Source organism: Rana temporaria, chromosome 11 (assembly GCF_905171775.1).
Source record: "Rana temporaria chromosome 11, aRanTem1.1, whole genome shotgun sequence".
Classification (NCBI taxonomy): domain Eukaryota; kingdom Metazoa; phylum Chordata; class Amphibia; order Anura; family Ranidae; genus Rana; species Rana temporaria.
Window position 1 is genome coordinate 22,277,592 of NC_053499.1, and position 15,060 is coordinate 22,292,651.

Here is a 15,060-nt window from a genome sequence, read left to right on the forward strand (position 1 = left end):
GCGTACTTTCAAATTTGCCGCGTCGTATCTTTATTTTGAATTCACAAACAAAGATACAACGTCATTTGGCTAAGATCCGACAGGCGTGCGGCTTTGTACGCCTTCGGATCTTAGGATGCAATACTTCGGCGCCCGCTGGGTGGAGTTTGTGTCGTTTTCCGCGTCGGGTATGCAAATTAGCTGTTTACGGCGATCCACGAAGGTACGCGCGTTCGTCACATTCTCTTACGTCGCCGCTAGTCGGCTTTTCCCGTCGCAAAGTTACGGCTGCTATTTAGGTGGTGTAAAAATAGACAGCCCATGTTAAAGTATGGCCGTCGTTCCCGCGTCGAATTTCAATTATTATTTTTTTTTGCGTAAGTCGTCCGGGAATACGAAAGGACGTAACGCACGTCGCCGTTCAAAACATTACGTCGGGGCGACGTCATTTCGCGCAAAGCACGGCGGGAAATTTCAAAACGGAGCATGCGCGGTACGTTCGGCGCGGGAACGCACCTAATTTAAATGGTACACGCCCCATTTGAATTAGGCGGGCTTGCGCCGGACGGCTTTACGCTACGCCGCCGCAAGTTTACAGGCAAGTGCTTTGTGAATCAAGCACTTACGCTGAAAACTTGCGGCGGTGTAACGTAAACGGGATACGTTACGCCGCCGCAAAGGTATGTGAATCTGGCCCAAAGTTTTTAAAAGAAATGCCTAAATTCAGTATAAGTATTATTATAGAATATATTGTTGTACTTACCAATGCTCTTACCCTGTCGGATATTCTGTAAGAAAATCATATGCGTTAGTGTGGACAATGCACCTAAAACATGCAGATGAAAACAAAACCCAATGGTATCCGAATATTAAAATAAAATTATGCAAACAAGAGATCCTCTATTCAATCTAGTGAGTGCTTTCAATTTCAATTTTGACTCTACCAAGTTAAAGCGGAGCTCCACCAAAAAAAAAAAAAATCTAAAATGCTGCAAAAAAAAACGTTTTTTTTTTTTATACATACCTGAAGTGCCTGTTGCTAGGCAGATCGTCCTAATCTGCCACTTCCTGATCCGCGGTCCGTCTTCTTCTCCTCCTCCTCGCGCTGCCTCCTGGGGAATGGGGGAGCGATGTCTTCTGTCCCAGGAGACATCACCCATTCACGTCGCGCCACGCGGCTCGCGCATGCACAGTAGGGAACCGGGCAGTGAAGCCGCAAGGCTGCCGTCATGGCGTGCACCATGGACAGGTAAGTGTCATTATTAAAAGTCAGCAGCTACAGTGTTAGTAGCTGCTGACTTTTCATTTTTTTTTTTTTTTAAACTGGACCTCCGCTTTAAATCGCCATGATGGAATTTTGTTTAAAATTTTTGATTGACTGAATATCTGCATGAGAATCAATTAAAAAGCTTGTACACTGTAATCTTATTGTCTCACATCTGTATAATGCCATTTAGATATTCTAAAATGATGTAATATGAGGATCTACTTAACCTTGCAAATTTATTTATATACAGTATCTCACAAAAGTGAGTACACCCCTCACATTTTTGTAAATATGTTATTAACTCTTTTCATGTGACAACACTGAAGAAATGACACTTTGCTACAATGTAAAGTAGTGAGTGTACAGCTTGTATAACAGTGTAAATTTTCTGTCCCCTCAAAATAACTCAACACACAGCGATTAATGTCTAAACTGCTGGCAACAAAATTGAGTACACCCCTGTTACAAGGTCTCAGGTGTGAATGGGGAGCAAGTGTGTTAAATTTGATGTTATCACTTTCACTCTCTCATACTGGTTAATGGAAGTTCAACATGGCACCTCATGGCAAAGAACTCTGTGAGGATCTGAAAAAAAGAATTGTTGCTCTACATAAAGATGGCCTAGGCTATAAGAAGATTGACAAGACTCTGAAACTGAGCTGCAGGACGGTGGCCAAGACCATACAGCATTTTAACAGGACAGGTTCCACTCAGAACAGGCCTTGTCATGGTCGACCAAAGAAGTTGAGTGCACGTGCGCAACGTCATATCCAGAGGTTGTCTTTGGGAAACAGACCTATGAGTGCTGCCAGCATTGCTGCAGAGGTTGAAGGGGTGGGTGGTCAGTCTGTCAGTGCTCAGACCATACGCCGCACACTGCATCAAATTGGTCTGCATGGCTGTCGTCCCAGAAGCAAGCCTCTTCCAAAGATGATGCTCAAGAAAGCCTGCAAACAGTTTGCTGAAGAAAAGCAGACTAAGGACATGTATTACTGGAACCTGTAATGTCCTGTGGTCTGATGAGACCAAGAAAAACGTATTTGGTTCAGATGGTGTCAAGCGTGTGTGGCAGCAACCAGGTGAGGAGTACAAAGACAAGTGTGTCTTGCCTACAGCCAAGCATGGTGGTGGGAGTGTCATGGTCTGGGGCTGCATGAGTGCTGGCGACACAAAATATTGACACTTTGGGACCAATTTGGACATTTTCACTTAGGGGTGTACTCACTTTTGTTGCCACAAGTTTAGACATTAATGTGTTGAGTTATTTTGAGGGGACAGCAAACTTACACTGTTATACAAGCTGTACACTCACTACTGTACATTGAAGCAGTGTAATTTCTTCAGTGTTGTCACATGAAAAGATACAATAAAATATTTACAAACGTGTCACTTTTTTTAGATACTATACATCCAATCAGACCCCTACAGTACACAAGGGTTAGTAGATATAAAGGAGATTGTACATTTAGAATGAGGGGAAAATCATTGTGTGACACTTACCGCAATCGGCACGGTCAGTCCCAGGGACAAGAACGAAGCGGAGATAAGGAGGAATAAAGTACTGGGTGCCATGTCTTCTTAGCCTCAGTCACTGGAAGTAAGATAACCGACCATGGGGTGAGACTGGCTTATAAACATATAGAAGGGCTGAGGTTATCCAATAAGAAGACAGTATCTGGATTTCGTTTGGAAATTCCACTCTTGGTTCCACCCCTAAACCACCAAAGCAAAATCATTAAGACATTTATGGCTTATAAAAAAAAAAAAAAAAAATGAATAACATGAATTTTTAAATATATTATATTATTTTTCTCCAGTGTTTAACCACTTCCTTACTGGGCACTTAAACCCCCTTCCTGCCCAGAGGACTTTTTGCGATTCGGCACTGCGTCGCTTTAACTGACAATTGCGCGGTCGTGCGACGTGGCTCCCAAACAAAATTGACGTTCTTTTTTTCCCACAAATAGAGCTTTCTTTTGGTGGTATTTGATCACCTTTGCGGTTTTTATTTTTTGCGCTATAAACAAAAATAGAGCGACAATTTTGAAAAAAAATAAAACATTTTTACTTGTTGCTGTAATAAATGGCTCAATTTTGAAAAAAAAAACATTTTTTATCCTCAGTCTAGGCCGATACGTATTCTACATATTTTTAGTAAAAAAAAAAAATCGCAATAAGCGACTGGTTTGCGCAAAAGTTAGAGCGCCTACAAAATAAGGGACAGAATTATTATTTTTTTTAGAACCACCCTGCGGCCGTCAATAGTCGTACGGCCGTCGGGAAGTGTTTAAGGTGGTTGGTCACGTTCAACATGTGCTAAGAAGAAAAATGCTCTTTTGATGGTCTGGCTGCGGAGACCTAGGAGCTATAACCGGATCCATACCTCGGGCCAATATCAAAAGCCTAAGATGGTTGGTACCCGAGCCTCGTGTAATGAAGAAACAAGGTTTGCCTGTAATGTCTCTCTGCGGAGGTCTGGGCTCTGGGATCCAGACTTTGGTGTACTAATACATCTAAGGCACGAAAAGTTTCTGGCAGAGTCTTCTACAGGTCCAGGTATGAGGTTTTCTCTAATGGAACCCTTGGTAAACCTGAAGGTTGGCACAACTTGCCCGCCGTGATGGGTAAAAGCTGGAACTACTTTTAGTAGTTTTTCCTGCGGCGTGGATAAGGTAAGAAGAGGATAATTTTATTTTATAAAAACACACAATTCCCCATGCTGTTTGAGGAGACCAGACAGATTGTGTCTTTCTACAAAGTAGAAATCACGATCTGTCGAATTTCCTAATTACCCCCCCCCCCCCACAGTTAAAACACACAATAGGGTACACATTTAACCCCTTGATCGCCCCCTAGTTTTAACCCCTTCCCTGTCAGTGACATTTTTATAGCACTGATCGCTCTGTAAATGTCAATGGTCCCAAAAATGTGTCAAAAGTGTCCGATGTGTCCGCCATAACGTCGCAATACCGCAAACACATCGGAGATCACCGCCATTACTAGTAAAAAAAAAAAGCCATATAAATGCCATAAATCGATCCCCCGATCCCCTCTTTTGTAGGCGCTATAACTTTTGCGCAAACCAATCAATACACGCTTATTGCGTTTTTTTAAACTAAAAATATGTAGAAGAATGTACATATCGGCCTAACCTGAGGAAAACATTTTTTTTTATTATTTTTTTTTATTTTGGATATTTATTATAGCAAAAAGTAAAAGATATTGGCCCAGATTCACAGAGACTTACGCCGACGTATCAGTCAGTAGATATGCCGTCGTAAGTCTGAAAATGCGCCGTCGTATCTATGCGCTCATTCTTAAAATGAGCTACGCCTGAATGTTGCCAAGATACGACCGACGTAAGTCTCCTACGCCGTCGTATCTTGGGTGCATATTTACGCTGGCCGCTAGGGGCGCTTCCGTTGATTTACGCGTTGAATATGTAAATGAGCTAGATACGCCGATTCACGAACGTACGTACGCCCGTCGCAGTAAGCTACGCTGTTTACGTAAGACATACGCCAGCGAAAAGATAAAACACCTCTATAGGTGGCGCAGCCCATGCAAGGTATGGACGTCGGAACTGCCATCGGCTTTTACGTAAGTCGTACGTGAATGGGGCTGGGCGTAAGGTTCACGTCGTACGCATTGAGCCGTCGTATCGTAGGGAGTATTTGCAACGTGATTCTGAGCATGCGCGCACATGCGCCGTACCAATGGCCCTTCATTTACATGGGGTCACGGATAATTTACATGTAGTACGCCCACTACCTGCCTAATTTGATTTAGGCGGGCTTACGCCGGCCCATTTTAGCTATGCCGACGTAACTTTGGGAGCAAGTGCTTTGTGAATACAGCTCTTCCTCTCAGAGTTACGTCGGTGTAGTGCATATGAGATGCTATACGCCGAAACAAAGAAGCGCCGCTCTACCTAAATCCGGCTAATTGTGTTTTTTTCTAAATTGTCACTCTTTTTTTGTTTATAGCGCAAAAAATAAAAATCGCAGAGGTGATCAAATACCACCAAATGAAATCTGTATTTGTGGGGGAAAAAGGACGTCAATTTTGTTTGGGTACAACATCGCACGACCGCGCAATTGTCAGTTAAAGCGACGCAGTGCCGTATCGCAAAAATGGCCCTGTCACTGGCCAGCTGAAGCGGTTAATCACAGAAAAAAATATTTCAGGCAATTAATTAGTTTAATTTTCCTTTAATCAAGTCCAGTTGTGTGCTTCAAGGCAAGTTCACAGGTTGACTGAATTCTTGTCCGGGTAAACAGGTCTATTTACACATTTTATCATCCAATATCAATGCTTAGGATCTACTCATTATGTAAATGTGGTCAAAGTGAAAAAAATAAATGCTGGTTACTTTTTTAGTAGAGTTAAAATTGATGTTGTAATATTACATCGCAGGGCATTACAGGGTTAAAGGGATGAGGTGGCAACCCTACACGTGCAGTGAGCAGAACATACTTACCAGGCTTGCCTGTTCTCTGTCTCTCTCAGGCAGCTAGGAACCAAAACAAAAGTGATGTCCAGTTCATGAACGCACTGACTCTTTTCAGTGAACTGGATGAATCGATTCATCTGACGCAACTGACTTGTTTGAAACAGTTCACTATGGATTCAATAGCAGAGCCGAGCAGGTCTGGTGATACGATCCTAGAGTGAGAGCTTAGCCCCTCCCTGCAACCAATCAGCCGACTCACAGCACACGGACACTCAGGAGCTGGATACAAACTTACACTAGTTCTGAGTCAAGAGTACACAGTACACCGAGTCAAAGAATCGTATGAGTTACAGAGTCAAAGAATCATTCGAGTTACATTGTCAAAGAATCATATGAGTTGCCAAGTCAAAGAATCATATGAGTTACTGAGTCAAAGAATCATTCGAGTTACTGAGTCAAAGAATCATTCGAATTACTGAGTCAAAGAATCAACTGAGTTATTGAGTCAAAGAATCATATGAGTTTCCATGTGAACGAATCATTCAAGTTGTCCCCCCTCACATCTGTCAGGAAAAATTGGCGGGAGGGTCAGGACTCCCTCACAGCTTCTCTCACTCAATCTAAGTTTATGAGTTACTGAGTCAAATAATCATTCGAGTTACTGAGTCAAAGAATCTTATGAGTTACTGAGTCAAAGAATCAAATGAGTTATTGAGTCAAAGAATCATATGAGTTTCCATGTCAACGAATCATTTAAGTTGTCCCTCACATCTGTCAGGAAAAATAGGCGGGAAGGTCAGGACTCCCTCACAGCTTCTCTCACTCAATCTGAGTTTATGAGTTACTGAGTCAAAGAATCATTCGAGTTACTGAGTCAAAGAATCTTATGAGTTACTGAGTCAAAGAATCAAATGAGTTATTGAGTCAAAGAATCATTTGAGTTTCCATGTCAACGAATCATTCAAGTTGTCCCCCCCTCACATCTGTCAGGAAAAATTGGCGGGAAGGTCAGGACTCCCTCACAGCTTCTCTCACTCAATCTGAGTTTATGAGTTACTGAGTCAAAGAATCATTCGAGTTACTGAGTCAAAGAATCATATGAGTTACTGAGTCAAAGAATCAAATGAGTTATTGAGTCAAAGAATCATATGAGTTTCCATGTCAACGAATCATTCAAGTTGTCCCTCACATCTGTCAGGAAAAATTGGCGGGAAGGTCAGGACTCCCTCACAGCTTCTCTCACTCAATCTGAGTTTATGAGTTACTGAGTCAAAGAATCATTCAAGTTACTGAGTCAAAGAATCATATGAGTTACTGAGTCAAAGAATCAAATGAGTTATTGAGTCAAAGAATCATATGAGTTTCCATGTCAACGAATCATTCAAGTTGTCCCTCACATCTGTCAGGAAAAATTGGCGGGAAGGTCAGGACTCCCTCACAGCTTCTCTCACTCAATCTGAGTTTATATGGCAAATTGAAATGATTATATTGACTGTGGAGGATGGCTGGAAAGTGAGTTTCGAATAAAATAAAGTCTCCTTTTGCTTCCCTGCATGTCCGCTGTGCTGCACGCATACATCCAACGAATATCGCCAACACACACCTGGAGGAGAGCAGCTAAGGCTGGTTACATGGACAGGACCTTCTCAATGCTGGTAACATCTACAATCTGGTGAGTATAACGCCATAAGGGGAGCACAGCAGAGTGAAGTTTGCATATCCCAGCAGGATGTGTGTAGTGTGAACTGTCATTCAAAGATATATGGATTCATATTGGACTGAGCTTTGGAATGAGGCTCTGAGTGACTGATATTACTGGAAACATATTACCTACAGTGATCTATATTTATCAGTATTTCTACTAGCAGGTGTGAGCTAATTAGCTCATGAGTCGGTACAAGTGGCTCTAGCGCTGTTAATGTTTTATTAATAATTTTTAATAACACATATGATTTTTTGAATCATTCAAGTTACTGAGTCAAAGAATCAAATGAGTTACTGAGTCAAAGAATCATATGAATTACCAAGTCAAAGAATCATTTGAGTTACTGAGTCAAAGAATCATATGAGATACCACGTCAAAGAATCATTTGAGTTACTGAGTCAAAGAATCATATGAGTTACCACGTCAAAGAATCATTTGAGTTATTGAGTCAAAGAATCAAATGAGTTATTGAGTCAAAGAATCATATGAGTTTCCAAGTCAACTAATCATTCAAGTTACTGGGGGAGATTCAGATAGAGATACGACGGTGTATCTCCTGATACGCCGTCGTATCTCTGAGATCCGACGGTCGGATCTATGCGACTGATTTCATAAGAATCAGTTACGCATAGATCTCCCTTAGATCCGACAGGTGTAAGTGACTTACACCGTCGGATCTTAGGCTGAAATTCCCCGCCGGCCGCTAGGTGGCGCTTCGGTTTTTTTACGCGACGAATATGCAAATGTCGATTTCCGCCGATTCCCAAACGAAGGCCCGCCGTTGCTTTTTTTTTCCGTCGCTTGCGTTCGGCTTTTTCCGGCGGATAGTTACCCCTGCTATGTGAGGCGTATCCTATGTTAAGTATGGCCATCGTTCCCGCGCCGAGTTTTGAATTTTTACGTCGTTTGCGTAAGTCGATTCAAAAAAACGCTGGACGCAAGTTACGCTCACGCCGAAACCAATGACGTCCTAGCGACGTCATTGGGAGCAATGCACGCCGGGAAAATTCGCGGACGGCGCATGCGCAGTTAAATCGGCGCGGGGACTACACTTCCCCTAGCCGCGGAATTTGAATTCCGACAGGGGATTTACGATCTGCTGGCGCAAGTTTCGAGGTAAGTGCTTTCTGAATACTGCACTAGCCTCTCAAACTTGCGCCGGCGGATCGTAAATCAGATAGATTACGTGGATGTAAAGATCCGCTAATCTATCTGCATCTACCCCACTGAGTCAAAGAACCAAATGAGTTACTAAGTCAAAGAATCATTCGAGTTACTGAGTCAAAGAATCAAATGAGTTACTGAGTCAAAGAATCAAATGAGTTACTGAGTCAAAGAATCATATGAGTTACCAAGTCAAAGAATCATTTGATTTACTAAGTCAAAGAATCAAATTAGTTACTAATTCAAAGAATCATTCGAGTTACTGAGTCAAAGAATCAAATAAGTTACTGAGTCAAAAAATCATATGAATTACTGAGTCAAAGAATCATATCAGTTACTAAGTCAAAGAATCATATTAAAGCGGGAGTTCACCCCCAAATCAACTTTCTGACATTAGTCCACAGAATATTTACCTAAAAGTTTGGGGATAATCAAGACTTTTTTTGGTAAATGTGAGATGAGCCTTTGTGTTCTTTTTGGTCAGCAGTGGCTTTGGCCTTGGAACTCTCCCATGGACGCCATTTTTGCCCAGTCTCTTTTTTATTGTTGAATCATGAACACTGATCTTACCTGAGGCAAGTGAGGCCTGCAGTTCTTTAGATGTTGTTCTGTTTTTTTTTTACCTCCTGGATGTGTCTTCGTCATGCTCTTGGAGTCATTTTTGTAGGCTGGACACTCCTGGGAAGGTCCACCACTGTTCCAAGTTATCTCCATTTGTGGATAATGGCTCTCCCCGTGGTTCTCTGGAGTTCCAAAGCCTTAGAATTGGCTTTGAAACCCTTCCTAGACTGATACATGTGCATACCTTTGTTTCAAATCTGTTCTTGAATGTTTTTAGATTGTTCCATGATGTGTGGCTTTTTGTGATCTGTAATGCCGCGTACACACGATCGGCATTTCCGTCAACAAATGTTCGATGGGAGCTTTTTGTCGGAAATTCTGACAATGTGTAGGCTCCATCGGACATTTTCTGTCGGAATCTCTGACAACAAAAATTTGAGAGCTGGATCTCAAATTTTCCAACAACAAACTCTGTTCTTGTAAAGTACGAGCGTGTGTGGACAATTTAGACGCACAAAATTCCACGCATGCTCTGAATCAAGTACGAGACGGAAGCGCTCGGTCTGGTAAAACTAGTGTTTGTAATGGAGAGGCTGCACGAGGCTGAAAAGCACAAATCGTCTCTCAACAAACTTCAACTAACACCACTGGCATTGAACTTCCCTTTTCTAGTGCCGTCGTACGTGTTGTACACCACCACATTCTTGGCGATCAAAAATGCACTGATTACTGTGTAAATGTCACTGGCAGTGAAGGATTTAACACTAGGGGGTGATCAAGGGGTTGAGTGCATCCTAGGGAGTGATTCTAACTGTAGGGGGAGGGGACTCACAAGGGGAGGAGTCTAATCAGTGTTCCTCTGTACTGGGGACACAGGATCGGTCTCCTCTCCCCTGACAGGACGTGGATCATATTGCACCAATATTGAGACCAATCAAATTATTTTTAATATATCCATATATCTTTCTTTAACACTGCTGCCGAATCACACAGGTCCACATTACATCACTTCGAGGAGATTTTCTCCAACTTCCTGCTTCATCTCCAAGACAGGAAGTGACGGGAAATCTCTCTAGCTGGGCACGGAAAGCAAAAAATTACCCAAAATTGGTTTTAACCCTTCTTTACTTAATGCTCACAAAAAAAGGTTTGGCTATACATACACTTTTAACCACTTCATTACTGGGCACTTAAACACCCTTCGTGCCCAGACCAATTTTTAGCTTTCCGCGCTGACGCATTTTGAATGACAATTGCGCGGTCATACAACACTGTACCCAAATTATATTTTTATAATTTTTTCCCACAAATAGAGCTTTCTTTTGGTGGTATTTGATCATCTCTGCGATTTTTATTTTTTGCGCTATAAACAAAAACAGACAGAAAATTTGAAAAAAAAACACAATATTTTTTACTTTTTGTTATAATAATATCCCATTTTTTTTTTTAAAAAAAATATTTTTTTCCTCGGTTTAGGCCGATACGTATTCTTCTACATATTTTTGTTTTAAAAAAAACGCAATAAGCGTATTTGATCGGTTTGCGCAAAAGTTATAGCACCTACAAAATAGGGGATAGATTTATGATTTATTTATTTTTATTTTTTATTAGTAATGGCGGCGATCTGCGTTTTTTTTTGTCAGGTCTGCGATATTGCGGCGGACATATCGGACACTTTTGACACAAATTTGGGACCATTCACATTTATACAGCGATCAGTGCTATAAAAATGCACTAATTACTGTATAAATGTGACTGGCAGGGAAGGGGTTAACACTAGGGGGTAAGGAAGGGGTTAAATGTATTCCCTGGGTGTGGTCTAACTGTGTGGAGGGGGGGTGACTGGGGGAGGTGACCGATGCTGTGTCCCTATGTACAAGAGACACAGATCGGTCTCCTCTCTCCCTGACAGGACGTGGAGCTCTGTGTTTACACACAGAGCTCCACGTCCCTGCTGTCACCGCCGATCGCGTGTACCCGGCGGACATCGCAGCCGCCAGGTACACGCATCGGCTTCCCAGCGATGCGCCGGCACAGTGTTTACCCGCTGCGCGCCCCCCAGCGGCGCGCGCGGGTAATGCACAGAAAAAGACGTCCAAAGACGTCCACTCGGCACTTGAGAGCCGCGCTGTGGACGTCTTTTGTCTAAAGCGCGGATCTCAAGTGGTTAATAAAATAATATAATCGTACCATAGCTATTATCATTTTTCTTTTAAGAAACAATAATGCACAACAACAAAGACTCCTTAAGGGTGCGGACAGCTCTATATCGGTTACAGAACATTAGCAGGAATGAAATCAATACTTCTAGGAAGAACAAGCGTCGCCTGATATAATAATACAGAATCGGTATACATGTAACACAATATATGAATATTTTAATGTTACAGAGGAATGCAGTGCCCACAGGTCAGAAAATAATCCATAGGATGTGCCGTGCTGCCATCCTCACCTCTAACCTCGCGGACTCCACAGAAGACAAATTAGAAATAACTGGGGATGAGTGGAGTGATTTTGCCAAACTTGACTCCACAGCATCGAAATTTCATCAAAATGACTCTCAAATTTCACAGCACAGTCTACTTATCCACTTCAATACCGGGCATTTTCACCCCCTTCCTGCCCAGGCACATTTTCAGCTTTCAGCGCTGTCACACTTTGAATGAAAATTGTGTGGTCATGCGACGTTGTACCCAAATAACATTTTGATCATTTTTTCCCCCCACAAATAGAGCTTTTTGTTGGTGGTATTTGATCACCTCTATGGTTTTTATTTTTTGCGCTATAAACAAAATCGGCAATTTTGAAAAAAAAAACACAATGGGGCAGATCCTCGTACAGCGGCGCATTTATGCGCCGGGCGTAGCGTATCTAAGATACACTACGCCGCCGTAACTTACTTTTTTTAAAATCCACAAATAATCCGCCCCGTAAGTTACGGCGGCGTAGTGTATCTCTGGCGGCGTAATGGCGCGCCATTTAAATCTCTGTGATGGGGGCGTGTTTTAGGTAAATACGTCGTGACCCGACGTAAACGTAATTTTTTTTAACTGCGAATGCGCCGTCCGTGGGGGTATCCCAGTGCGCATGCTCGAAATTAACCTGGAACAAGCCAATGCTTCCGACGGTGACGTCATTCTACGCAAATCCCTATTCGCGAACGACTTATGCAAACAACGTAAAAATTTAAAATTTCTACGCGGGAAGGACGGCCATACTTAACATTGAGTACGCCTCATAACAGTAGCTTTAACTATATGCCGAGAAAAGCTAAACGCAAACGACGTAAAAAAATTCGCCGGCCGGATGTACGTTCGTGGATCGCCGTAACTAGCTAATTTGCATACTCGACGCGGAATTCGATGGAAACGCCACCTAGCGGCCGCCGAAAAATTGCAGCTTGATCCGACGGCGTACTAAGAGGTACGCCTGTCGGATCTAGCCGAGATGCCGTCGTATCTTGTTTTGAAGATACAAAACAAAGATACGACGCGCAAAATTTGAAATTACGCGGCGTATCAAGAGATACGCCGGCGTAATACTTTTGTCGATCTGCCCCAATATTTATTACTTTTTGCTATAATAAATATCCCAATTTAAAAAAATATATATTTTTTCCTTTAGTTTAGGCTGATAGGTATTCTTCTACATATTTTTGGTTAAAAAAATTGCAAGAAGCATATATTGATTGGATTGCGCAAAAGTTATAGCGTCTACAAAATAGGGGATAGAATTGTGGCATTTTTATTATTCATTTATTTATTTATTTATACTAGTAATGGAGGCGATCTGCGATTTTTATCGGGAGTGCCACATTGCAGCGGACAGATCAGACACTTTTGACACTATTTTGGGACCATTCACATTTATACAGCGATTAATGCTATAAAAATGCACTGTTTACTGTATAAATGTCACTGGCAGGACATCGCGGCCACCGGGCATCGGGTCCCCAGTGATGCAGTGAGCGTGTTCTCCACAATGACAGGAAGCCCAGGACGTCATATGACGGCCGCCCCGGAGGGACAAAGGGTTCCTGCGGCCGTCATATTACTATGGTGCGGTAGGAAAGTGGATAAAAGTGTGACTAAAGGCAATTTTGTTTTAATTTTGTGATTGCGGCAAGGAAGGGTTATAGCCCCTCTCAGGTTTTTTTGTTTTTTGTTGCCATCTGGGTCCCATTGGGGAGATTTCCCTTACCTTTCTGTTCCATAGCCAAAACACGAAGTGAGCAAAATTTTGCGGGTGTCACCAAAGGCAATTTTGGATTCGGAGTATCATCATGGTCACCAGAACTAGTGCCCCCATTGGAAGATACCCCCCCCCCTTCTACTGTTCGTGGTCAACCCAAAATTTGGGATTTTCTTTCACTTTCTCCTTACATGAGAACGGTTAACAAGACAAATAGGGCCAGATCCAGAGAGAATTACGTCCGCGCAGCGTATCAGAGATACGCTACGCCGCCGTACCTTACCTGGCGGAATTTCGAATCCTCAATGATTTCGCGCCGTAAGTTACTGCGGCGTAGTGTATTTCTGGCGGCGGAATTCAAATCGGCGATTAGGGGGCGTGATTCATTTAAATGAAGCGCGTCCCCGCGCCGAATGAACTGCGCATGCCTCGTCCCCAAATTTTTCCGCCATGCATTGCGCTAAATGACTTTGCTAGGACGTAATTTTTTAAACTTAGACGTGAGTTACGTCCATCCCTATTCACGGACGACTTACGCAAAAAAAATAAAAATGTCAAATTTTGACGCGGGAACGACGGCCATACTTAACATGGCAAGTCTATCTATACGCCGCAAAATACCAGCTTTAACTATACGGCGGAAAAACCGACTACAGACGACGTTAGAAAATGCGACGGCCGCGCGTACGTTCGTGGATCGTCGTTAATCGCTAATTTGCATACCCGACAGGGAAAACTATGCAAAGTCCACCCAGCGGGCGCCGAAGTATTGCATCTAAGATTCGAAGGCGTACGAAGACGTACGCCTGTCAGATCTTACCCAGATGACGTCGTATCTTGGTTTGAGGATTCAAACTAAAGATACGACGCGGGAAATTTGAAAGTACGCCGGCGTATCAGTAGATACGCCGGCGTACTTGCTCTGTGGATCTGCCCCATAGAGAGGCTGAGTATCCCTAACGGGGGCACAGATAGCAATAAAAACAGGTGTTCTACACTCTAGCTAAAAATACACTTTAAAGGGGTTGTAAAGCTTTTTGTATTTTCACCCCCAGCCCCCTGTTTCACTTACCTGACCCCTGAATCTCCGTGGGCGATGCTTTCCCCCAGCTGTTGTGGGCTCTTCAATGGATGATTAAAGCAGCGCAGCCATTGGCTCCCGCTGCTGTCAATCAAACCAATGACGCCGTGTGCCGGGGGGCGGGGCCGAGTGATACACGGGAGCAGGCCCGCAAGCTAACCCCCTCGGGAGACAGCTTCCCAGAGAACGATCGGGGCCCCTTTATGCAAAACGAACTGCACAGTGGAGGTAAGTATGACATGTTTTTTTTTTTAAACCACAAACCTTTAATGTCCCTTTAAGTCAAACTTGCTTGAAGAAACATCATCACATGACTTTGTTAGAAAGCTAGCATATTCTGTAGCAGATCAGCAATGGAGCCATTGCATTTCTCCCATTATAGGTGTCTTTGGAGGCTACAATTTACATACACTACATTACCAAAAGTATTGGGACACCTGCTTTTACTCGCACATTAACTTTAATGGCATCCCAATCTTAGTCCGTAGGGTTCAATATTGAGTTGTCCACCCCTTTGCAGCTATAACAGCTTCAGCTCTTCTGGGAAGGCTGTCCACAAGGTTTAGGAGTGTGTCTATGGGAATGTTTGACCATTCTTCCAGAAGCGCATTTGTAAGGTTAAGCACTGGTGTGGACGAGAAGGCCTGGCTCACAGTCTC